This window comes from Equus asinus, chromosome 4, assembly GCF_041296235.1.
Source record: "Equus asinus isolate D_3611 breed Donkey chromosome 4, EquAss-T2T_v2, whole genome shotgun sequence".
Taxonomy (NCBI): domain Eukaryota; kingdom Metazoa; phylum Chordata; class Mammalia; order Perissodactyla; family Equidae; genus Equus; species Equus asinus.
Genome location: NC_091793.1, coordinates 107296242 through 107320857, shown reverse-complemented (window position 1 = coordinate 107320857; position 24616 = coordinate 107296242). Strand labels below are relative to the sequence as shown.

Sequence of the window (24616 nt, the reverse complement as noted above, 5' to 3'; positions counted from 1 at the left end):
AAAGAACACAATTTGAAGAGGAAATTTTCTTTCTTTAAATCACTTAGAACCCCCCCTTATCCATCTTTGAATGAATGGACTCTTTACCTGTTATAATGTCATATTAACTATTTTGCACAATTTACTTACTTTTCCCTAAATTACAATTTTACTCTTTGGTCTGAATAATAGCAAATATTTTGCAAGAGAAGTCAAAAATTGGTAGGCTTAAACAGTCCTGTCAGTGGTTTCGCTAAAACTGTGTTATTGCTTTACTCTGCTACAAAATAAACGAACACATTTTGGTCTCTAATCTCCTATGCCTAATTTTTTTCTGACCTAAAAATCCCTCCCAGAACTCTAAGTACCCCATCAAGTCTATAATAACACTGACCTGAGCCAGTGAGAAAGGGTGCTCTGCCTGCATGTTCAATAGGATTGCCTTCCCTCACCACAAAGTTTCAGGCATTCTTTTTTGGAACTACTAAAGAAAATAAGCTGTCTTTGGCAGTCGATCACGGACCACTCTAATTCGATGAATCCGTTTTCTACAGGCTTTGCTTGGCAAGCCTCTTTCCACTGCCTGTGAACTGACTATGATTCTTTGCAAACCTCCTTTGCAATCCTACCCAAACACTTCCCTCTACATCCTAGAGTTATACGCTATTGAAAATATATTTTAAAGAAGACTTTTAGTGGAAATACCTAATTTTGGATCTTGTGTACACAAGCTTGTGTACTCATGATAAATCCATCTTAACCTCTGAAACCTATTATGCACAGGGTGTTTACCAACAAAACTGTCTCAAGGTTAAGGGAAACCAGTGGTGTATTGCTGTGTAAGGCCCAGAGAAGTCGGGAAGTCTGGGCTGTGTCACTAAAATGTGCCCCTCTTTATGGGTTTGGTTTGTCAAATAATCTGCCTATGGAGGCTCATGATACTGGTCGGACAGTGTTTCTGAACTCTATTTCTAAGAATCATATTCTATATATATTTGGAATTCTTAAGAGCAAATAGTTGGAGATTGGAGAAAGTGGGACCAACAAATCCTCCCAGCAGAGGCATTCAGTAGTTTTTTAAATATGCAGTCCTTCCTTATTAATCTTATTATTTTTAACCTGGGTAATTTTTTGACTCCCATTAACCCAATTAAATGCCAATGAGAACAATATGAATAAATCTAAAAACCATAAAGTAGTGTGAAATTATCCAGACACAACAAAGTACATATTTTATGGTTACATTTATATAAGTTCTAGAAAAGCAAAAAACATAGAAAAGGCTATGGTGATAATTAGAACAGTGTTGCAAGGGATTAACTGGAGAGTGGCAAGAGGGAACTTTCTGGAATATGGAAAAATTCTATATCTTGATGGGGATAGTAGTTACCTGGGTACATACACTTGAAAAAACTCTATGGAACTATGCCTTCAAAATGTACCTTTTATTATAAGTATATTATACCTCAATAAAAACAAACAATGGGACTCAAAGAGACCTGTCAGTTTTGGAATTATTTTGAATCAGGAAGTTTTTAAGATGGCATCTTTACCTTCTTCCTGGACAGTGAAAAACAATTCTTCATTCTTTTATTCGTGCATCCACTTAACAAAGCTTCATTAAGCACAAATATATCCAGAGTTAACACAGTGGCAATGTGCTAGAGAAAACAATAGTTGGCAAAACAAAAACCACCCCTATTATGGAGCTTGGAATCTGTTGGGGAAAATAGACAATTAAACTGGACAACGAGTTATGGCTGCAGCATTGAGAGAAGGCCCATGTTTTAACCAAGGGCTTGCATCAAAACAGAATGAGCTATTTTATCCTAAACCCCATGCCAGTCTGAGCTGAAAACGTTGGTATTCACTGAGTCTTTAAAATCTGTTAGAGTGATCAGACCAAAGCAAACCAGATAATGTTTTTTCTATTAAATCAAGCCTACATATTCTCTAAATCTACTGAATCAAAACATCACAATACTTTTCATGTCAAATTTCATTTGGACATTGAAGTTTTTTTAAACAAAATTTAGGTCTTCTACACCCTAAGGCAGCTTATATACACAGCTGTCCACAAGGATAACATGGTGTTAAATGACCCTCTTTCCCATGAGCAGATCCCAGCTGGGAAGACAGGTGCATTTACTTCTGGTGACTCCGCTGCCAGTGAAGGATTTGCTGCCTCTCCCAACAACAAGCATTTTGCGTACTCATGATAAATCCAAGCTTGTGACAGGTGCAGTATTTGATATACAAACAAAGCATAACCATGAACAGAGCAGCATTCCTCTATAAAATGCTTTCAGGTAAATATATCTTCCTCACCATCAACCCCTCAAACACACTTTTAAATGAAGTCCTTCTGTGGGAAATCCAATTTTTAAAGCACATGAACATTTTCCTTGGCCTAACTGGTATCAAAAATCATTTTGTTCCTTTTTATGGCTTTCTAGTCCAAAATTCTTTCCAAAATGGGAGGAGAAATTTATAAGATTAAATAAATGAAAGATCATAATTAAAAAGCAAAAAAATAAAACACGAACCATATAATCAAATGATTGAATTTCCAAGCCTTCTAAGGAAGACTAGGCTACTATTTATTTTGTAAAACTGTCTAGAAGAAAACCAACATGATCTGTTAAAGATCGCTCTAAGAGGAAACATGCTAGAAACAGTGAGTAGTTAAAAAATTAGCTTTGGAATGAGCCGCTTACTTTAAACCAAGACCATAACGGATATTGAATGCCTTGTATTTAATTAACCAAACATCCACAACATTACCTCTTACTGTTCTCTACTGACCTTCCCAGTCTCTGACCAGACAACTTAGGGTGTGGGCTGCATTCAACTGGCAGGACAGAAAATGGCCACTAAACCCTAAAGTAACTGGGACTCTAAATAACTCTCTCTAGAGAGTTAATATGAGAACCATTCTATATACCCACAGAAAACATTGTCAGATTGCAATCCAAACTGTAGAATGACACTCTAATTACTTTCCTACTCTGGTCAGTGATAAATTCAGAAGAAATCCTCTATTGCTGTTCAGGAATTATGGTTCCTGTTTGTGTAGGTTTAACATATTTAATATTTAAGAAATGTTTATATTTTGACCAAGTAATACATTTTTTAAAATCCCATGTTTTATTTTTATTTTAACCAAATAGTTGATGATTAGAATGGTTAACACAATGGAACAATTTCCTAGCATTTTAATATAATCTTTCCTTCCACTTCTCCAATTTTTACTCTTCCAACCCCATTTTAGATAGTTTTGGTTTCAATTCTTTCCTTCTGCCAATGTGAATATCAGCTCCCTGTGCTTTTAGTTTCTTAGTCATCTTTTGATATTTACTGGTATTTTAAGGAATACTTTAAGGAAATATGTGGTATTGAATTTGTGAGATTTGAAGAACCCTGGCACATAAGTACTGGCACATAAGACTTCCTCAATGTCAATCCATTGGATACATTATTTTGGTGCAAAATTCTAGAAGATTTTTAATGGTTTTTACATTGTTACAGCTTTCTTCCCCACTAACTCTCAAAGATGTCACATCATGACATTTAGTCTGAAGGCTTGCATCCAATAATAAGATAAGCTCTCTCCATTGGTCCTTAGAGCAAATTTTAAGCAGCTCCAAACTTGTTAAATCTATTAAACACTAAAATCTATCTAACATCACTGAAACAGTTTGAAAGTGGAACTAAAATCTTTGGAACTAGTGACTTAGGACTGAATTTTTCCACAGGTTTAATTTTAGGAATGAGCTTTACTGCATATGCACACGTTAGATAAGTTCAAAGTATATATTTAGCTTCTAGCATGTGCCAGTCACTGTGCAAGGCACTACAGACACATGAATAAAACATAGCCCTCCCTCTAAACTAACTCATAGCTAAGACAATGAAGGTAAGGAGAAAAAAACACATAAAAAGATAATTTAATGCCATTTGGCAAGTGCTGTGACAAATGTGTGACACTGGACTATGAAAAAAATGTAGGTTGGACACTCAATTTCCCAGATGAGGTGGGAGGCACTAGGATGGGTTCCACAAATATTGATTGAGTGTCTAACTTAGGGACAATGACGTGTCACCTAAACCAGTCCTTAAGATACTGTCCTGATTATTAGCTGCATATCTCATTAGACACATACACACTTGGTTTTGCCCTGTTTTTCAATCAATAATCTTTTCTTTAATATTTTCGTTAATATTTACCATGTGGCTACTTCAGGCAGAATTTTCTCACCCAGAAAATGCAAGTACCTATAGGGTTATTGTGATATTTAATGAAATAATATTTGTAAAATATTTAGTGCAATACCTGATATGTAGTAATTGCCATACTTATTGAAGATTTGGCTTGTCAATCTAGCTGTCTGCCCTTGGGCAAAATTTTCATGCGTAAAAGATATGGGATTTGTTATCACAGTTCTTTCCTCAGAAGACATTCAACTTGTCCAAATAAGTTGTTTGGTGTCTATATCTGAGGGGAGAGCTACATATTCCTCTAACACTAAAGTCTCATATGGAGCCATTTGTGGCTAGAGATCAGTTCTCAGGGGAGATAGCTGAGCCGAGGAGGTCTTCAAGGTTTCCAGATATCCATGGATAGGTTCTATGGGGTCTGTATATTCCTCTTAAATATAATGGATAGACAAATTGTGAAAGGCTTTGAAATGGACCAAAAGAAGACTGGATTCTTCAGTGAAAAGGAAGCATTATCTAGCACACACTTCTGAGTTATTTGATTCTATGGAGGGCAATTTGAGCTGTTTTGCAAAGCTGTACATTATAGATAACTGATAGCAGTTAAAAGGATACTTATCCAAAGACACACAAATTCTTTCTGGTAAAAAGAAAGTTGATTTCTCTCCCAGCTCCAACCCTAGGGGGAAAAGCTAGTTTTGCATCTATTTGTAGATTCATTTCAACATTCCTGGCTCAACTATGTATGTACAAGTCAACATCTTATTAGTTTCCTCATTAATAACCGAGTTAAATAAAATTTTTGACAGTTGTTTCATATTTGTGTAACGATCTTGAGGGTAGGGTGCTTTTAAAAAATTATCATTTAATCATATTTTTTTATATTCATGTTTTGATTTCCCCTAATAATTAAAAAAAGAATCTCTAAGTGATTTCTGGGTCTTCTAGACTACTACCTTATAACCAAGTACTGCCATATGAACCCAGTGTTCATGTTTGTAGATACAATCATTTTGGCACCAAGAAGTATTAATAAGAATAGAGACAGGAAAACGTCAATGATAACCCCGTACAAAGAGCACTTCCACAAACAAAATTTTAGGAGAATTGTCGCCATGCAGTACACTACTGCCATGCTGGATACAAGAATCTGTACATAGAAAGACAATGCCATATTCACATGCTGTACAGATATTTCATTTCCGTACAACTTCTCCTGTTACATTAAAAACCAATATTGTGAAATTGAATTGCTCAGATTTGTAGATCTATTTGTATTTTATTTGTAATTATGTTTTGTAAGAGGCAGAAGCATAAGGCATTTATGCCTGGTTTTATGTTTGCATATTATTAAGTAATATTACAATAAAAGTGATTTTATACAGGAGTTCGAAGAGAAGATTTTTGCCCTTGTTTTTTTTTTCCCCCTTAAAAAGACTCTACATATTATACAAGTCTAGGAAACACTGGCTTGAAAGGTTGTGGAAAATGTATATTCCAAATTTCACATTTGCAGAAATTTAGCATCTAAGAGATTAAGCTCTGGTGTCCTGAAAGAGTTAATTTATTTCAATCTCATGATCATTTTTGATTCTTCCTGAGTACCCATCAGATCATGTAGTATAAGAACAAAGAAGGCCCAAAATAAATGTCACTATTTTTAAAAAATCTAGTCATAATGGAGCTTTGAAAGCTCTCCTGTGTAGCTGTAAAATATCATTCATGTCTTCAGATTTTGATATATTATTAATTTGAGTTTAGTAATATTAGAATTAGAGTATGAGATTATTTTATTAGCAAAGAACTGCAAGGAGAGATGGACTGATGTGGTATCCATTTTAAACCCAAGAAGAAAGGAAATACAATCATGCATATCTTAACGACAGAGATACGTCCTGAGAAATGCATCATTAGCCGATTTTGTCATTGTGAAAACATCACAGAGTGTACTTAAGGGAACAAAATTTGCCACTCCAAAATGTGTCTCTTTAACACGAGGATTATTTTTAGTTGATTATTTTTAAGAAACAAAAGACTCAGAAAGTTTTTCTTGCTACCTCCCCCTTAACTGCCTACCACAATTTAGTTAAAAAAATCTGTCTCAGGAACAAAGCTATCACCTTAGCATAATATGAACTAGGTGCCAGACAGGGAAGAACCTAGAAAAGCCTGTTTGTTGGGCTCCCCTCTGTTCTTCTGTTTCTGTGTGGCCAAACAACATTTGTTTTCCAAGTCAGTTTTCCTGGCTTTCTTCCATGTACGCATGCTATTAAACTTTTGATTGTTTTTCTCCTGTTAATCTGTCTCATGTCAATTTAATTCTTAGACTAGCCAGAAGAACCTAGAAGGGTAGAAGAAAATTTCTTCCTCCCCTACAGTACTTGTACAAACCTAGATGGTACAGCCTACTACACACTTAAGCTATACAATACTAATCTTATAGGACCACCATTGTATATGCAGTCCGTCAGTGACCAAAACGTCATTGTGTGGCACATGACTGCATACCAATCTGTGTTGTTTAAACCAATACAGTCAGTTTCTACTCTTCTAAAAACCAATTGCCTCTTGGGAAATGATAGCTACTAGGTGAGAAGTATGTTTTAGTTATTTAAAAAATACATTTCTTTCTGCTTTTCACTTAACAGAGGCTTTTACAGAACTCAGTCTTAAAATTGTATATCTTGAGTTGACTCTTTTGGGGATCTAAAAGAGTGTTCTCTCTAGTGGTGAAGAAGGAAATACCAAATACCTAGTTAAATCTTACACCAGACAGAACAAGTAAAGATTCCAGGTGTAGCTTTCAACTTCTTGGAAAGGTAGAGTTTGGGAGATAATACCATGTGGAATGTAAGCTTGAGGATTTTTGATATCTACTCAGTGACTGAGGAATCCCCAGCATTTAGCTAATTAGAGACATGTCCATTTTTCTTTTGTACTTAGTTATCCCTAGTTCCTGGCACATTGTAGGCATTCAATAAATGAATCAATGCAGTTTACAACTAGGAGGGTTCGACCAAGACAGCATGCTCATGTTAGAAGATTTTTAAAAACAAACTTAGTGATAGCATGTGCAGCTCTATTATAACAAAAATATTTTAGCATTAATTGTGTTTTAATTGAAGAACATTATTTAAGTTAGAATATAAAGATATATAACTGGCACATTTATTGTTTTGTTTTTGTTTTAGCGTGAAGATAGGCAAACATAGATAAATATACAGTCACACCTATCATTTTATTCAATTGTGTATTTCTTTCTGTAGTGGGGTATTTTGCTATTAAACTAAATGCTGATTTTTTCCGTTTCTTTTAGTTCTATTTTCCCACTATATTTAAGTAGCGGAGAGGACTTTCTCTATGCTTCAGGGTATGGTTGCCTCAGAGAGAAAAAAGAATCACAGTTTTGGTCATTGAGCAATTAATTTGACCTTTTTAAGTCAAAAATGTAGACAATAGTCTTTAAGACCACGGTTTTGAGTTGCAAGCACCAGCAGCTTGAGAGGAAAAACATTCCAAAGCCTGGACTTAAATGTCAAGAGCCAAATCCTGGAGGACTTGGAGCAAAGGGTTTAGGCCACAGAGAGGGTGGAAAAAAATCAGTGATGCCATAGGAACAGTTTTCCTACAAAACAGAGAGGTGATAAAAATAAAAATCTTTCTGGACTAGAAAAGAGAGAGAGATAGGGAAAGGAGAACAAAATGAGTATAGATAGTGTAGGGGAGGAAGACAAATCCTCTACTCTCTGGGTCCTTCTGGATGCACTACAAATTAAATTGACATGAGGCAGAATACCAGAAGAAAATCAAACAAAGCTTTATAACACATATACATGGGAGACACTCAGGAAAACTGAGCAACTCACCAAAACGGCAGAGGTTCTCATATTAAATACCATCTTCAGCTAAAGACAAAGGAGGATGTTGGAGGTGGGGAGGGTCAGTTATGGGAGATTACCAGAAAAGCACAGTAAGCAAAAGTAAAGTTATTATGCAGATTTAAGTCCTTGCCTTCTGCATTGATGAGAGTTTCTAGAGATAAGGTCATGTGGCCTTCTTCCTGATACCTAGAGAGAGATACCTTTACAGATGGAGATTTCCCTTACAAATGTAAATATCTCTTACAAAAGGCAAATTCTGATTTTCAGAGCTTCTTCCACATCTGCAGTTTTTAAAAGTCACCAGCCCAAAATAATCCTCAAGCCAAAGAGACACATTTTGGGATGACCAATTCTGACCTCCTATAATAGTATGAATGGCCATATTCTCTGAATCTACTTTTGGGTTGAAACTCTGGAGAGTTCGGTGACAGAAACTCCACAAAATATTTAATAACTTTTGCACTGGTGACTCATCCCATATCTACTCTGGAATTTGAGAAGAAAATAATCTTACCAGTTACCCTTCATCGAACTAGTTAGCTGCAGAGGGTAGAAATGTCAGCTAGGCAGATCTAGGGAAGGAGAGCGACTGAGAAGGACCCCTATCTTACCCAAGTTTCCTTCAGCTGTCAAGACGTATGAAGAAAACAACAGATTTCTCAAGATCATGACTGAGGAACAAAAGATAGTTAAGAGTTGAGAATCACTAAGCCTAAAGTGTTACTTTACTGGATGCGGGGGGATTCCAGAGCTGAAGAAAGTTTGCAGGATGGGTAGCTCTAGCTAGGGGTCAGACGGAAGCTGCTGCTAAGTCCCAGAGTACCACAAAGCCAGTAAAAGCCAAACAAGAGCCTAGGTCTGCAGGGGCAGAATTCCATGGTCCCACAGAACATCTTCCATGTTATCAACGCCTATACGACAGAAGTCAAATGACAACCAAAACCACAGATGACAGAGATGCAACCACAGATCAGACATCCTGATTCTAGGATAATATACAAAAACTCAGTAGGAAAAACAAGGAAGGGGTAGGAGAAAGTGGTGATGGAAAATTGTGAATTAAATCAAAAGTGAGTAAGCTTGAAATAAGAGATGACCAAGTTACTTTCAACTGGCAAGATTAAATTTTCTCCTGCCAATCAAAAAAGGACCAGAGAGTTGATTTACACTTACTAATAGACAAACGAAAGTTGTTTTGTTACACACTTGAATCTGTGACTTGTTACATTTCCTTCTCAGTCACACATATTTTTTAACACAAAAGCTAATACATACAAAATATATGCTCTCCCACAAACACATAATAATCCACATTTAAATAATCAAATAGTAACTAACAGAGAGCAGAAGAGATTGTTCTGCAATTACTGGATCCTCAGTATTTAGCATAATGCTTGACATAAAATACACATGAATATTTTTGAATAAGTAATTGAAGAATAAATTAATCATTGCCAATACACATCTGGATAATAATAATAAATGCTAATATTAGTGATCACTTAGTTGTACTAAACTTTTGTCTGTACCACCTCATTTAATCCTCACCTACTTATATAGTAAGTAATATTGTTATTGTTATTTAACAGAGTAGGAAAATATGGTTTATAGGGGTTAAATGACCTGCCCAAGATCCCAGAGCTAGTAAGTAGCATATGTGGGATGTAAGAGTGCACAATCTGAAATACTACAGAGGTGACTCTTGATAAAAAAAAAAAAAGTTGTTTTTGAATATTTGAAGCAATTTTGGAAAGTTGGTACCACATTATCATTTGCTTTTTTTTGTCTTTACAGTTTTTATTTTAGTGCCCTCGGTTAGTATCACAGCATGGCAGATCTGGGAGGGACTCTAGATATAAATCACCTGGTTTAGTCTCCTAGTTAACAACTGATAGAATTGACCCACTCAAGGGCACAGAACAAACTAATTGTTCTTCCTTTAGGGAAAAACCCTCTTGCTAATCTATTTTCCTTCAATATTTTCTCTTTTTTCCTTGCCCATTTTAATTGTTAAAAGAGTTGGAGTGGTGAAGAGTAGTGGTGTTTAGGATTGCGAAGGATTGAGAACAAGAGATCAGTCGATGAAGGTTGAAGTTAGAATTGGCAAAGCAAACTCCTTTGCATAAATATAGTACTAAAAATAGTATCTTAAGCTATGCTTTTAAAGAGCTTGTCAAATCTATCCATCGTAAAGGAATTCTTCATATAGCAGGAATACTATTATCTTGGACCTCTGGGCTATTTTATTGCAAAGCAGATTTTCCTATTTTGAAGATCTATTTTGTTTATATTCTATTTTAACGTTCTGGGTCAACTTGCACAATACCTAAAATATAATAAAAGATCAATTCTGCTTGAAATAATAAATAGATCTTCCACATGCCACTCACATGTTGGTGTTTTCTATTCTGTCATTCAAAATGTGTTTTTGTTGTTTATTTTCAATCAGCTTACTCAAAAAGCAGGGTGAACAAATAGATGTATTCAAAACTGATGATTCAACCAAATGTGTATGAGGAGAAATGATATCTCTAAAATGTTGAATAGTTTTTACAACCATCCTTTCTTTAAAACTATTAGACACCAAGGTACATTGACAAATGGGTCTAATAGTTTCTTTGCAGTGGTCATCACTGAAGAATTGGTAATGCACTCTATTATTTTGTTAGACACGCACTTCTAGTGACATTATAGTGCCCATAAAATGGTCTGATAACTTACAATTGGGAAAAAAAACTAAAGTAATATATTACAGACTTCGTAAAAATGTTTCTTTGGAACTCACTTTCACAGTATTTTAGGATTTCGCTGTATCATCCTTCCTCTTCTGTCTAATCTCATTTCATTCTTCTTATCATCCTTAAACTGTTCATGCAGCTAGTTTTTGTTTAAAGACTTCGGTGCTGTTATTTTTTATGGTCAATCACTGCTTAGCCTGGAGCAACAAATGTGCAGCCGAGTCAAGGATGTGAACACAGTGCGGCCAATCTGAGAGTGGGTCACATAACACCAAGGATGTCATTTCATCCTGCCCTCTAGTTCTACTTGCCGACATGTCTTTTTAAGCACTTTTAATTTATGTCCTTCTTCCACTTTTTCTGAAAGGCTAACATGTCACCCTCCTTCCCACGTACAGGGTTTAAATCAGCCCAACATTCAAAAGCACATATACTCCTAAGTGGAGAAATCTTAAACATGAAAAGCATTTGCCAAGGTCTTAGCTTTTGCTCCTCCTTTTGAGTTGAGCATTAAGATCCTTTGATGACTCCTAAAGCTTGAAGAATTAATGAAAACATGGATATGATCAAACAGTTTTAAAGTAATTGGCCAATCTGTTCCTTTTATCTTCTGCAGACAGAATTATTTACAAAACTACAATACTTACTGAAGAGAGGCTTTCTGAATATTCAGAAGAAACTTTTTTCTCTGCTTTTCTTCATATTTGGTCACCCTCCCTTTCTCTTTTTTCTTTTCTTCTTTGCCTCCTCTTCTTTAATTTCCTTCTTGCTAATGATTCCATTTCATCAATTAAAATTAAATATGAATTGTAAGTGATAAAATAAGTTGCTCAACTTTGCTCAAAAAGTTAAGGAAGTTATTATCTCAGTGAGACATGTAGAGGATGGAATTTCAAAATTTTATTTTTAATAAGTACCTATATTTTTAAATGAAGGAATAGACTTTTTCATAGAATGTTTTATTAAGATATTAAGACCCTAAAACAGTTGATAGAATTTCAAATCTGTCAACAGTATTCCTGGCTTAAAGGAAAAGCCCAAGAAGCTGTCAAGGCTTAACAGGACAAAAAGGATCATGTGTTGTATCTTTCAACATCAGCTGCTTTTGTAAAGCTGCAGACTCCAAAAGGGAAATGTGACTTGAGGCCACAACCATGTGGTCAAGATATAATATTTTCTGAACTTCAGATCATAAAAATAATAAATACTTATAACCACATCCACTGACATTAGAAAAATTCTCAATACTTCTAGCTGTCCTGACTCTGGCTGTGCTTATCCAAGATAAATACCTAGAGCTGCTAATTTGAATTCTAAGCACTGTCCACAATAGAAGTAAGCCAACTGCATGAATGCCATAGTGTTCTTTCTGATCCATTTATTATCATGAGTTGTTATGGTTTGAATTGCTTTCCCCCAAAATTCATATGTGGAAGTCCTAATTCCCAGTACAGTAGGATGTGATCTTACTTGTAAAGAGGGTTGTTGCCCATGTAATTAGTTAAGATGAGGTCATCCTGGAGTAGGGTGGGCCCCTAATCCAATATGACTGTGCTCTTGTGAAATGAGGAAATCTGGACACAGACAGATACACAGGGAGAACGCCATGTGAAGATGAAGGCAGGGATCGGGGTGATGCAGCAGAAGCCAAGGAACAATGGAGATTGCCAGCAAACCCCCGAAAGCTAGGAGACAGGCATGGAACAGATTCTTCTTCACAGCCTTCAAAAAAACCAACCCTGCCCACACTTTGATCTCAGACTTCTAGACCCAAGAACTGTGAGACAATAAATTACTGTTGTTCGAGCCACCCAGTTTGTGGTACTTTGTTACGGCAGCCCTAGCAAGCTAATAGTTATTTAGTAAGAAGATATATAAAATCTGATGTGATAGTTACAATGCATAGCATGTATATTTATTTGTTATTACAAGGAAATAAAATCTTCAATCATCCAGTAATTATACTGAATTGGCAATCCAAAATTTTTAGAATCACATTTATGTACTTCCTTTCGAGAACAAATTACACCATGAATAATTTACATTTTAACATCTGGGTCAAAATCCCTTCAAATTTTAAGAGTCTACCAAATAGTGATAGAAAGAAACTACAAGATAGCTTCAAGAACCGATTAAAGTATTATTGACAGCTAGTTCAATTTGTGCCACATCATTTGCATCTGAGCTAACTGCAGTGGATCCAGGTTTTATGGGGTCTGAATCTTATACAACTTTGGGATCTCTACTTAAGAAAAAAAGACAAGATTATAAGTCAAAAGTTAGATTCATATGGAATGGACACATGTAGTGATAGTCCTTGAAGCTTAGTCTTGATTAACTTCACCTTAAATCAATCTCTGGAGATAAGACAGTGACAACACGGTCCAGAGACACACAACCAGTTTCACAGGGATGCAGTAATGTAAGACAATTTTGCTAGACTATAACTGTGAAATAAACAAAAGTGGAAACACAAGGGAAAAGACAGACAATGATGCCAAAAGATACTGCAAAAGTTCTAGACAGATCAATCCAGCCTAATCTCACGTCATCATTTCTCAACAAGCAATTGTGCTCTATAGACAATGAGTAAGACTGTGTTGATGAGAAGCCAAATCAATTAGTGGTCCAGTTTGGCAATTTAGAGCAAACAGTAAGTCAAAACAGCTATTGAAATATGAAACAACTGATTGATTAGAAATTCTCCATATTCCAGTTGGGTATCTCATGGACACAGTTTCATATACTAACATCTCCATTCTGTCCTTTTCCCTCTGTAGAATATTCAGTACCGAGCCTTTTTAAGGTCAGCTAAACAACCTGTGCTATTTCATGTGCTTATGCCTCTGTCCTTTCTAGTTTCTCTTTTTGGTTATCATTCCTCTTTGTCTTCCCAGTAAATGTCTGCTTACCTTTCCTATATGGTTCAGTCCCAGACCTTAAAATAATGGGTTGAGCTTCCATTTCTTTACATTACTCTACATTACTCCAGGATAGTTATGCTCTTGAACCCATAAAATGTGATACATTGTCTAAGAAGAGACACTTTAAAGTCTCCACCTTTCTTTCCTGTTTATTCTCCTCACATGCAGCAGCAATCCCTAGTCATCTTCCTTCTAAATTATCCTCAAACTCCTCCCCCAGCTTTGGTTCTCTCATACTTCCCCTTCCTCCTTCACTTGATTTGCGTAATCAAAGAACTGATCAGCCAAAGGCAGAACCTTTCGAGGAGGGCAGCGGAGGGAAAGAAACTAACAACACCCCCTTTAGCTCCAGGTGGAAGGGAAAGGCTGGGGACACTCTATGTTGATAATACATGCTTCGTCTCTTTGCAGAACCCAAATACTCTCAGACACTCCAGGAAAACCTCCTTAATGACCCACTGCTGCCTCTCTCATCATTAACTGATCACTCTCCCTTCCTTTTTTTTTTTTTTTACTACCTCTGTACCTTTAACATGTTTATGTTATTGCACTGCTGATAATATATTGAAATTTATTTTTTTTAAGTCTGTTTCTGCCAAAGTGTGTGAACTTCTTGAAATCAGGGACTCTATATTCTTAGTGCCTAGTATAGTGATGGGCACACAATACCTTCTCAGGTACTGTTTGTAAGAAAGTGTTATCTCCACAGCTTATTCCCAATGTGTCAGTTCCTTTGAGTCTTGTTTCTTTAGAATATATATGATAATTGGAAATGTGTTATGCTAACTTTTAGAGAGGCAGGCATATAGTAGTTGCTCAATAAATATTTATTGATTGAAAGAATGAATTTATACTATTTGAGCTTGCAGATAATTAACCTCTGCAAATAGACTTTAAGGCCCTAAGTAGAACTCATTGCAGATTTCTGAATACAGAATGTACCCAATACTGATTTCTTAATTAATGATATAATTAAGTAGTCAATTCAGGCAAAATTTGCTTTTGGCAATTTTAATGTTTCACACAGAAAATGAGTTAACATTCCTTCATTTTTTTCACACAAAAAATAGGAAGGACAATTAGACCACACGTATATGGCAGCTCTGTTCCTTTGATGCTGCCAAATAAAGACTATACTTCAGTCACAAAAATGAAGAGTGAGGAAGAGCATAGCAAGCAGAGGGAAAAACAAGGGGAAGGCTTTGAAACAGGAGGAGCTTGGAAAGGTCAGAGAAGAGAAAGGATAATTGAGTGTTTCCCAGACAATAGTGAGGGTTTGCTGGATGGGTTAATCTGTGTAGGATCTTTTAGGCTATGATCAGGATTTCAACTTTATCCTCAAATTTCGTGGGAAGTCATTGAACCTTCAGCAGGGTGTGAGTCACCAAGCTGGATCCACCAGACCCAAGAAGTAGGAGGATTAGATTTTGTGGGGAAGACTGGATTAAACTCATGAATTGGGAGTTCATGAGTGGGAGGGTGCTGAGATGGTCTGGAAAGGTCCAATATACTCAGAGGCTAAGCCTTTGGCAAAGAGATTCCGGTTCATTCTTGTAAACATTTCCTACTCCACTTTTATTCTGCAGCCTTCCAAACATATGCACTGAGATAGGAGTAACTGAAAAATGTATATGTATGAATTCTGACTTGAAGTCCTATGACAGCATCTTATCAGCATCAGCATATAAAGATTGGCTAATTTGTAAATCCTGTAAAACCTACACCCAGATGCGTAGGAATAGCAGAGTTAAATATGCACTAATTATATTTACACAGTGAAAACATATTGAAATAGACACTGAAACGCTGAAACTAGCTGGTTAGTATATAGCCAATCATAGCAAGAAAGTGAACAGCAAAACCACTAGAAGAGCCGATTACAGAAAGGGAGTTCCTTACTATAGAGTATAGGAACCCTGAGCTTTCATGGTCTGCTAGCACTTTCTCCTACTACAGCGGTTCATACTATGCCTCTGCTCTTCTAACCCCTGGCTGAAGACTCTGGGCCTCTCACTGAGAGCCCTGGAATTGGATAGCCACCATGAATGAAAGGTCATCCATAGTTTTACAGTGACAAATGGATCATTTGGGCACTTACCAAGAGTTTAAAGTACTAGGAACTTGTACTCCTGCTTCAAGAGGAGTATGTGTGGTGTATATATTAACAGGAATGTTAATTCTAGATATATTGAATAATACTACACTGGGTAGTTTTTTGTAATGTTCAATAATCCTATAAGTTATTTGGAAAGGCTACCTCTGGTCAGTTTCCATGTGCCACCTTGAAACCAATTCACTGTAGGTGTTAGACACCCTATAGCTTTGATAGCAATCTACCCAAACTCCGTATCAGCTGGATTTCCCCAATGCTCATTAGTTTCTGACAAAGGCTGCCAAAATCTCAGTTTCTACATCTGCTCTGTTAAATCTTCAACTCCAAAACCCATCTTTCATTTTCAATGGGAGTAATTTGGAAGATGGGATTTAGTATATTATTTTTTTTTTCCTTCTCAGCTAACTGTGAAGGGATAAAACTATTCTATCTATAAAAGGATAGTTTGTATATAAGAATGTGTCTTTCCACTAAGTCTTAGTTCTATTTATGTGACATAAATGAACCAAGTGTTGATTTTTATTTACAAAATGCACATGTATTTAATGTGTTCTAATTAATTAGCAGGTCCTATTCAGACGTAATAGTTCCCACAGGCTTTTTCAGGAGAAAAACCTAAACAAGAAAGAGTTTCTTCATCTTGTTTATCCAGTATTCTGCTTATCTATTTTTAGCAGATTCCTCTTTACTTTTCCCCAATGGACGGGATCAAGGAGCTGAAACTACATTATAATGAATCTCTTCAATCAGCCCGCTCTTTCTTACCTGCATAAAGGATAACAAAATATCAAGCTGCCAAGAGCCACGAAGCCTATTTTCTATGTAGAATAATGAATCCTTGGGACAGAGGCTCTGAATGTTCCCTTCAATAGCTAAACGAAACTAATTAAGCTAGTTGGTAAAGTAGGTACATATTTTATTTTTAATTTTACATTTTCTCAATGCTTTTCAAAGTTCAGTAAATAGAAATAAGCTCCCAGAAACCAGTCTACTATATCTCACAAAGTAAAACTAAAATACTAGTGAATATAATCTTAAGTAACACTGTAAAATCTTCAACATGAGTTGAATGAATTGTGATACTGTGCAGTCAGTAGAGTGGGGGTGGGCTGTAGAGGTTATGGGGGTAGGGGCAACCTCAACTCATAAAGATGAGTTCCAATCCCTCTCCAGCTCCTTATGTTTCCAACTGCAATTTAGAAATCAACGTTAAAAAAGAAAAAAACCCAGAATACTTAATAACTATTGTAGTTATTAAAACAATCTCATATCACTCTATAAAGTATTATCTAAAATCCAAATCTTTACAACATTCCAATAAATTTCATTAGATTACAGCTATATCTATATATTATTTACAATTTAAAGTTATGATGTTGAGACCAAAATCTATTTCTTAATGAGAGAAAAGGAAGACAAAACATGTTCACACTACTATTTCTATTTAATTTTTAATTGCTAGAACCCATAAAAATGAGTTAACTGATTTTTAGTTTTTCATGGATTGATCTGACAGCAGAAAATGATTAATGGGCCCATTCCTGGACATGATTATACCAGTGAACTTAGTGGACCTTCTTGCCACTATAAAATTAATGGCACCAAATAAACTCCCTTTGAGATAGAGCAGGAATCAAGTAGAGAGACATTGGGTTTGAAGTTGATGAGATGTACTGCTGAGCCCTTGGTCCTGGAACTCATGAATATATATCAGGATTATGGTTCAGAGGAAAGCTACTGTGATGGGAGCTTATTTTTGAAAGTGGACAAAATGAGTGCTCAGAAAAAAATAATAATTCTATTCTTGAGAATCTACACTGTGGGAAGACAGTCTTCTGTTGCAAATCCTACAGAAATAATTTTACACAATTTGTTACTAATAAGGAAATAGAGAATACTTGACAATTTGTGTAGGTTTTGGAGATATAAAAGGCTAGTCACTTTTTAATGCTAGCAATAGTTTTTTCTTACTTGCCATGAATTTTTAATGATCACACATATTAATTAAAAAAATCAAGTGTTGATATCTAAAAATATGAATGATAATTAGAAACTGCACTCCAGTATAGTTTCATGTTTCTAGAAAGACAAGTATAATTTGACAGCATGTTATCAGACTCTTTACTCTATATAGATAATATTTTTAACTGTTTTATTTTACAATAATTGCCAGTAACTGTTAAAACACATTTTCAGTATTATTAATAGTGATTTAAGATACATTTTATTAAGATTTAGAATGTGTTCTTATCATAGACATATTTATTCATGTGTACTGCTTAGTGCTTAAGTGTACCCCTGTACTGCTTACTAGTTGGTAAAGACTTTGGATAAATGGAGAAAACCAATTTAATTCTAAATGTAAAATCTCAAAATTTCATAGTTGAAATTTTGTTTTTCCAAGATATTATTTATTTAACAAATACACAATAAATGTATAATAAATATATACTAGACATAAATACATATTAAATGTTAGTTTAATAAATATATACTAAATAAATATTTAGGCAGTATATGTCATTATGTGTCATTTAACAATTGGGACATGTTCTGAGAAATGCCTCGTTAGACGATTTCATCATTGTGCTAATGTCATGGAGTGTACTGAAGGGGAACAAATTTTGCCACTCCAAAATGTGTTTCTTTAACATGAAGATTGTTTTAGGCTGATTATTTTTAAGAAACAAAAGACTCAGAAAGTTTGTCTTGTTACCTGCCACTTAACTGCCCAGAAAATCTCAGGTTAAAAAAAAAACAACCTGTCTCAGGAAGCAAGCTATCACCTTAGCATAACATGAATGAGGTGGTAGTTAGAGAGGAACCAAGAAAAGCCTGTTTATTGGGCTCCCCTCTGTGTTCTTCTGTTTCTATGTGGCCAAACAAACTCTTGTTTCCCAATGTTTGCTCCTTTTCACCTACCTGTGAATTGCCTTCCATCCCTTTGGAGTCCCTGACTTTCTCCACCACCATCTTCTTTTGTCTTTAGCTGAGGATGATATTTAAGGTGAGGGTTTCAGCCATTTTGGCAAGTTACCTGGTTTTCCTGGGTTTCTCCCCTGTATACTTGTTATTAAACTTTCGTTTGTTTTTCTCCTGTTAATCTGTCTCATGTCAATTTAATTCTTAGACCAGCCAGAAGAGCCTAGAAGCGTAGAAGAAAATGTCTTCCTCCCCTACATTACTTACACAAACCTAGATGGTACAGGCTACTACACACTTAGGCTATATAGTATTAATGTTTTCTTTTTTTAAAAAAAGATTGGCCCTGAGCTAACATCTGTTGCCAACCTTTTTCTTTCTTTCTTTCTTCCTCTCCCCAAAGCCCCAAGTACGTAGTTGTATATCCTAGTTGTAGATCCTTCTGGTTATGGTATGTGGGACACCTGCCTCAGCGTGGCTTGATGAGTGGTGCCAGGTCTGCACCCAGCATCCAAACTGGCAAAATCCTGAGCCAGTGAAGCAGAGCATGCGAACTTAACCTCTCGGCCATAGGGCCAGCCCCTATATGGTATTAATCTTATGGGACCACTGTCATATATGTGATCTGTCATTGATTGAAATGTTGTTATGCAGTACATGACTGTATAGCCACTTATATCCAACATTGTACTGGAGGACCTATCTAGTGAATAAAATGAAAAGAAACTAATGTCAAGGGGTTAGAAAAAAAAAAAGATGGCATGGTTGTATAAGAAGACAAGACAAAGGAATCGATAGAAAAATTATTAGATTAATAAGTGAATTTAGCAGGATCTCTGGACCTGAAGTCAACATCTAAAAAAGTTTATATTTCTATATAACATTGCAATGAATTTGAAAAGATGGTCACCAACTATATATGTGTGTATGTGTGTGTGTGTGTGTGACGTATATGTGACATGTACAAGAATTTTGTTATGGGTTGAATTATGTCCCATAAAAAAGAAATGTTGAACTTCTGATGAGACAGGAACAAGCTGCTGACCCAACAAGATAAGGCCCCTAATCAATCGACAAGCTAGGAGAATCAGATAGAGGCCACCAAGATACACATTCCACAGCCTCTGGACTTTCTTGTGCTTATGCATGGACCCTAGTACCCAGGAGTCTACTGACCAGGTGACCCTAGCCCCACTGGCATAGTAAAAATCACACCCAGGGGTGGAGAGCTAGCATGCTAATGATATATGCAATGCATGTGGTGGCATGTTGAACAACAGTGCAGGTGCAAGCACAACCCCACCTCTACCTGCCATGACAAGGCACTCCTCTCCAACCTTTGCCTAATAAAAGCTCCACAATCCCGGTCCCTAATGAGCCAGTCACCTGCCCCTTTCCTTTCTGCACCAGCTCCCTTGTGCCTCCCTTGTGCACAAGCTAATAAACTTTTACTTTTCTACTCCCAGTTGTTGCCTGTCTTGATTTCCACCATGGGGGACAATAAGAACCCAATGTTCCAGTAACAATAACCCTTAACACTTCAGAATGTGACTTTATTTGGAAATAGGGTCTTTACACAGGTAATCAAGTTAAAGTGAGATCATTAGGGTTGGCCTGATCCAAGATGACTGGTGTTCTTATAAAAAGGAGAAATTTGGGGGCCAGCCCCATGGCAAAGAGGTTAAGTTCATGTGCTCCGCTTCAGGGGCCCAGGTTTCGCAGGTTCGGATCCTGGGCATGGACATGGCACTGCTCACCAGGCCATACTGAGGTGACGTCCCACATGGCACAACTAGAGGCACTCCCAACTAGAATATACAACTATGTACTGGGGGGCTTTGGGGAGAAGAATAAAGGAAAAAAACAAGAGAAATTTGGACACAGAGACAGACATGCACAGAAGGAAGATGATGTGAATATACACAGGGAGAAGATGACCATGTGACTGGAGTGGTGCATCCACAAGCCAAAGAACACAAACGATTGCCCACAAACCACCAGGAGGTAGGAAAAGGCAAGGAAAGATTCCCTTATAGTTTTCAGAGGGAGCATGGCTCTACCATAGCCTTCAGAACTGTGTGATAAATTTCTGTTTTAAGCCCCCTACTTTTTGTTACTTTGTTAAAGTAGGCCCAGGAAACTAATGCAATTCACATCAACATTATTTGTTGTATCTGAAATGTTTAAACATCTTAAAGAAACAGAAGAACACACAGGGGAGTCCAACAAACAGGCTTTTCTAAGTTCCTCCCTAACTACTACCTAGTTCATGTTGTGCTAAGGTGATAGCTCACTTCCTGAGACAGATGTTTTTATCTGAATTCTTGTAGGCGGTTAAGATGGAGGTAATGAAGACAAACTTTCTGTCTTTTGTTGCTTAAAAATAATCATCCTAATATAATCCTCATGTTAAAGAGACCCATTTTAAGGTGGCAAATTTTTTCCCCCTGTAGTATACTTTATGATGCTTGCACACTGACGAAATCGCCTCATGACACATTTCTCAGAACATATCCCTGTCATTAAGTGATGCATGACTGTAGTGGTATCCTTGCCGTGTTCCTGATCTTATGGGGTAAACACTACCAATTTTGTCATTAAGCATAATGTCAGAAATACTTTGTCAGATTGAGAAAATCTTTTCTATTACTAGTTTAACAGTTTTTTTATTAAACAGAAATGTTGAATTTTATCAAATTCTTTTTCTCTATTTATTGAGATGAACATCTCATTTCTTGTTTATTTTATAAATGTGTAAATTTTATTTTGTAAATCTTGTAAAGGTTAATTTTTGAATCTTGCATCATTGGAATAAACCCAACTTGATCACTATGCATTATCCTTTTTGCATATCATGGAATTTGATTTGCTAATATTTTGGGTAAGATTTTTGCTTTTATGTTATGAGAAAGAGTAGTATGTAATTATCTTTTCTTGTAAGTCCTTGTCAGATTTTGATTAGATATGATTAAAAAACCATTTTATAATCCATTCTCAAAAGTAATTTATATTGAAAATTGTTTATCATAGACCTAAAGGGATAAAATTTTTTTCTATAATATTACTGTCCTTCAGATAGTGAAAATCAGGAGTCCATAGAATTTTCCCAAGATTGGCATTATTCCAGAAAGATTTACGCTTCCACGATTTCATGGCCCTGGAGTCTCCCAGGGAACAATAATAATCTGTCCCTTTCTACCCTCTTACTATGCTTTATACTTTTTCCAAGCACTTATCACCAACTAACATATTATATGTGTATTTGTTTGGATGATTATTGTCTATTTTCCTCCACTGGAATAGAAGGTACATGAAGTAGGGCCTTTGGTTTACCCCAATGCCTTATACATCTGGGGCATACTAGACACTTAATATATATTTTTTGAATAAATACATTAATCTCATACTGTATCCTCTAGATTGTATATATGCACGTATGTTGTACCAAGTTTATAAAGTGTGTGGTTATTATCTGTTTACTTGATTGCTTTTTTCCAGTTGTGGAAAACAAATATTTCTGACAAACAAAATACAAACGCTACACAAATGGCATTTCGAGGTAAAAACCAATTTATTAATCTCTTCATTATCTTTACCATGGAATGGCCTGCTTTCATCCTCTACAAGGAACACAACTCTGCCTGGCATATGTCATCATGTCAGAGCACTGGCTGACAGGACAAAGCAAAGGACCACCAGCCGACAGTTTATAACATTGAGTTTACAAACAGGTGGGAATAATAATTCAAAGAAATAAGGCAATCTTCTTTTGAGAATCTTAACGTGACATATTTGTTCTTTACTGTTTGCTCTCCTAAGGAATACATTAACTCAACTTGGTTGCTGAGGACTATTTATGAGTTATCAAAAGCAAGGCCTGAGGGAGGCCTTACATTAAGTAATAAGCCAAGGGAATACCTGGGTTTCTGTACTTTTCTTTTTACTTTTTCCTAGGAGAACGAAGAATAGTTATAGATTAGCTTAGATGAAGATGCTTGATACTAATGAGGCCCTGAGTGGGTGAGGCAGCTTTGCCCTTTTCCTTGCTAAGCATGCCTCCCTTCCCTTCAAATCTGCCTTCTCATCTCCAGAATGTGAATGTGTCCTCTTCATGTTGGTCACTAGATTGACTAAAGGGAAGTGGAGATGAATTTGCATCCAACCAAAGGCCTACTGCTACTGCATAATGGCACCAGTTTTGTAATATAAAAGAACATGATAGTAGTTAATAATTATACAAATAAGGTACAAAGCTGACTGAGACCAAGTTAGCAGCTTTTTAAAACTTTCAAGACCATCCTGCTTAAAATATTAATAAATAACATACATATTTCTTAATATATGCTGAATATCTCCATATTTGATTATCAAATTTAGTGTTTTCTTTTTTGATATTTTAGTGTCTTATTTCTTTTCTTAAAAAAAACCCCACAACTCCCTAGACATACAAATGAAACGAGGCCATAAGTCACACTCCCTTTGAGGAATTCACTGAAATATTTCAGTCTGACTGGGAGTGATGGGCTTGCATTTTTAGGAGGGTGAGGCTCTCTGAAGACAGCATGCTGAGGAGTGACTGGGAGCAAGGTGCTGTCTTGCCTTGAAGCAAAACCTGTGACTGACTTAGAAACAGCAGATGCTTTCTGCAGGCAATGTCATTGAGCTCTTTCACAAAGGTCATTGTGAGAAAGGCCCTTGGAGATGAAAAGAAATAACCTTATTGAAAGGAGGGAGAAAAAAAAAATCTAGTGACATCTTCATTAAGTTGTCCACTGTCCCTTTAGGTGATAGGAAGTTATTTTTGTTTTATCACTTGGCACTATTCTGTTTTACAGTTTAATCTCAATTACTGGACAATGTTTTAGATAATTAAAAATAATGTATATTTGCTTTTTGGAGTTCTGTTTGAAATACATTTGAATACACACATCTTTGATCCTGTTATGAACACTTTAAGCCATATTAAAAACACACATTCAAATAAGTTGAATGGACTGATGTTTTTCTCTTACATACCTTCCTCTTTCTTAATACTTAAATATTTTTAAACATTTTCCTCTTCACATTCCAGAATGGAAAGAAAAGCTTGGATTCATACAAAGGACTAAAATAGAGCAGTTAGTAGGTACCTCTAAAGTAACTGAGGAAATGCTTTATATGGAAAACCAAGATATCTATCTATCTATCTGTGCTTAAAAGAACTTCCCTCTCAAGAACCATTTGAACACTTTAGTATGCTATTTATGTCAACACATAAAGAATTGAGAATGGACTACAATGCCAATACAAATTTGAAAAATGTTCTTGTAATCAATTATGCTGTGAATAATACATGAATGAAAAGTAGAGTGTTGAGTTTATATTATAACATTGTAACTTCCATTTATTGCACTCAGCACCTCATATCTATGAGATCATCTATTTCCCGCAATGATCCTTTGAGTCAATATTTCCATTCACATCCAAGTCAAAGATTTAGAAGCGAAGGTTAGAGAAAATTACCTAAGGTCACTCAACTAATAATTAGAAACGCAGAATTTCTAATTTAAGATTATCTGACTTCAACTGACCCCCTACCCCCACCTGCTACAAAATAGATAAAGACAGGTCACTATTAGCACTCAAAGTTTTCTGTTTTTTTAGAAAGAGGTTGGATTACATTTTTCTTCTTACTTGGAAAGTCATAGAACTTTCAGATGGCCAAATAAAATCTGCTGCATGAAACCACAATTTTAACTTCTTACAAGGAGAAAATAGCCCATTCTAAACATTATAAATTCTATCCTTGTCTGAAAAGAAGAATGATTACTTTCTGGAGGACAAAACTTGCATTTCTATTGT

The 24616-nt window shown here is 35.9% G+C and overlaps 1 protein-coding gene across 1 annotated transcript in view; it reads right to left on the bottom strand.

The window, feature by feature from the left end:
* LOC139045013 (spidroin-2-like) overlaps positions 1-24616 on the bottom strand; it is a 172934-nt gene that overhangs the window by 2851 nt on the left and 145467 nt on the right. The window lies entirely within an intron of this gene.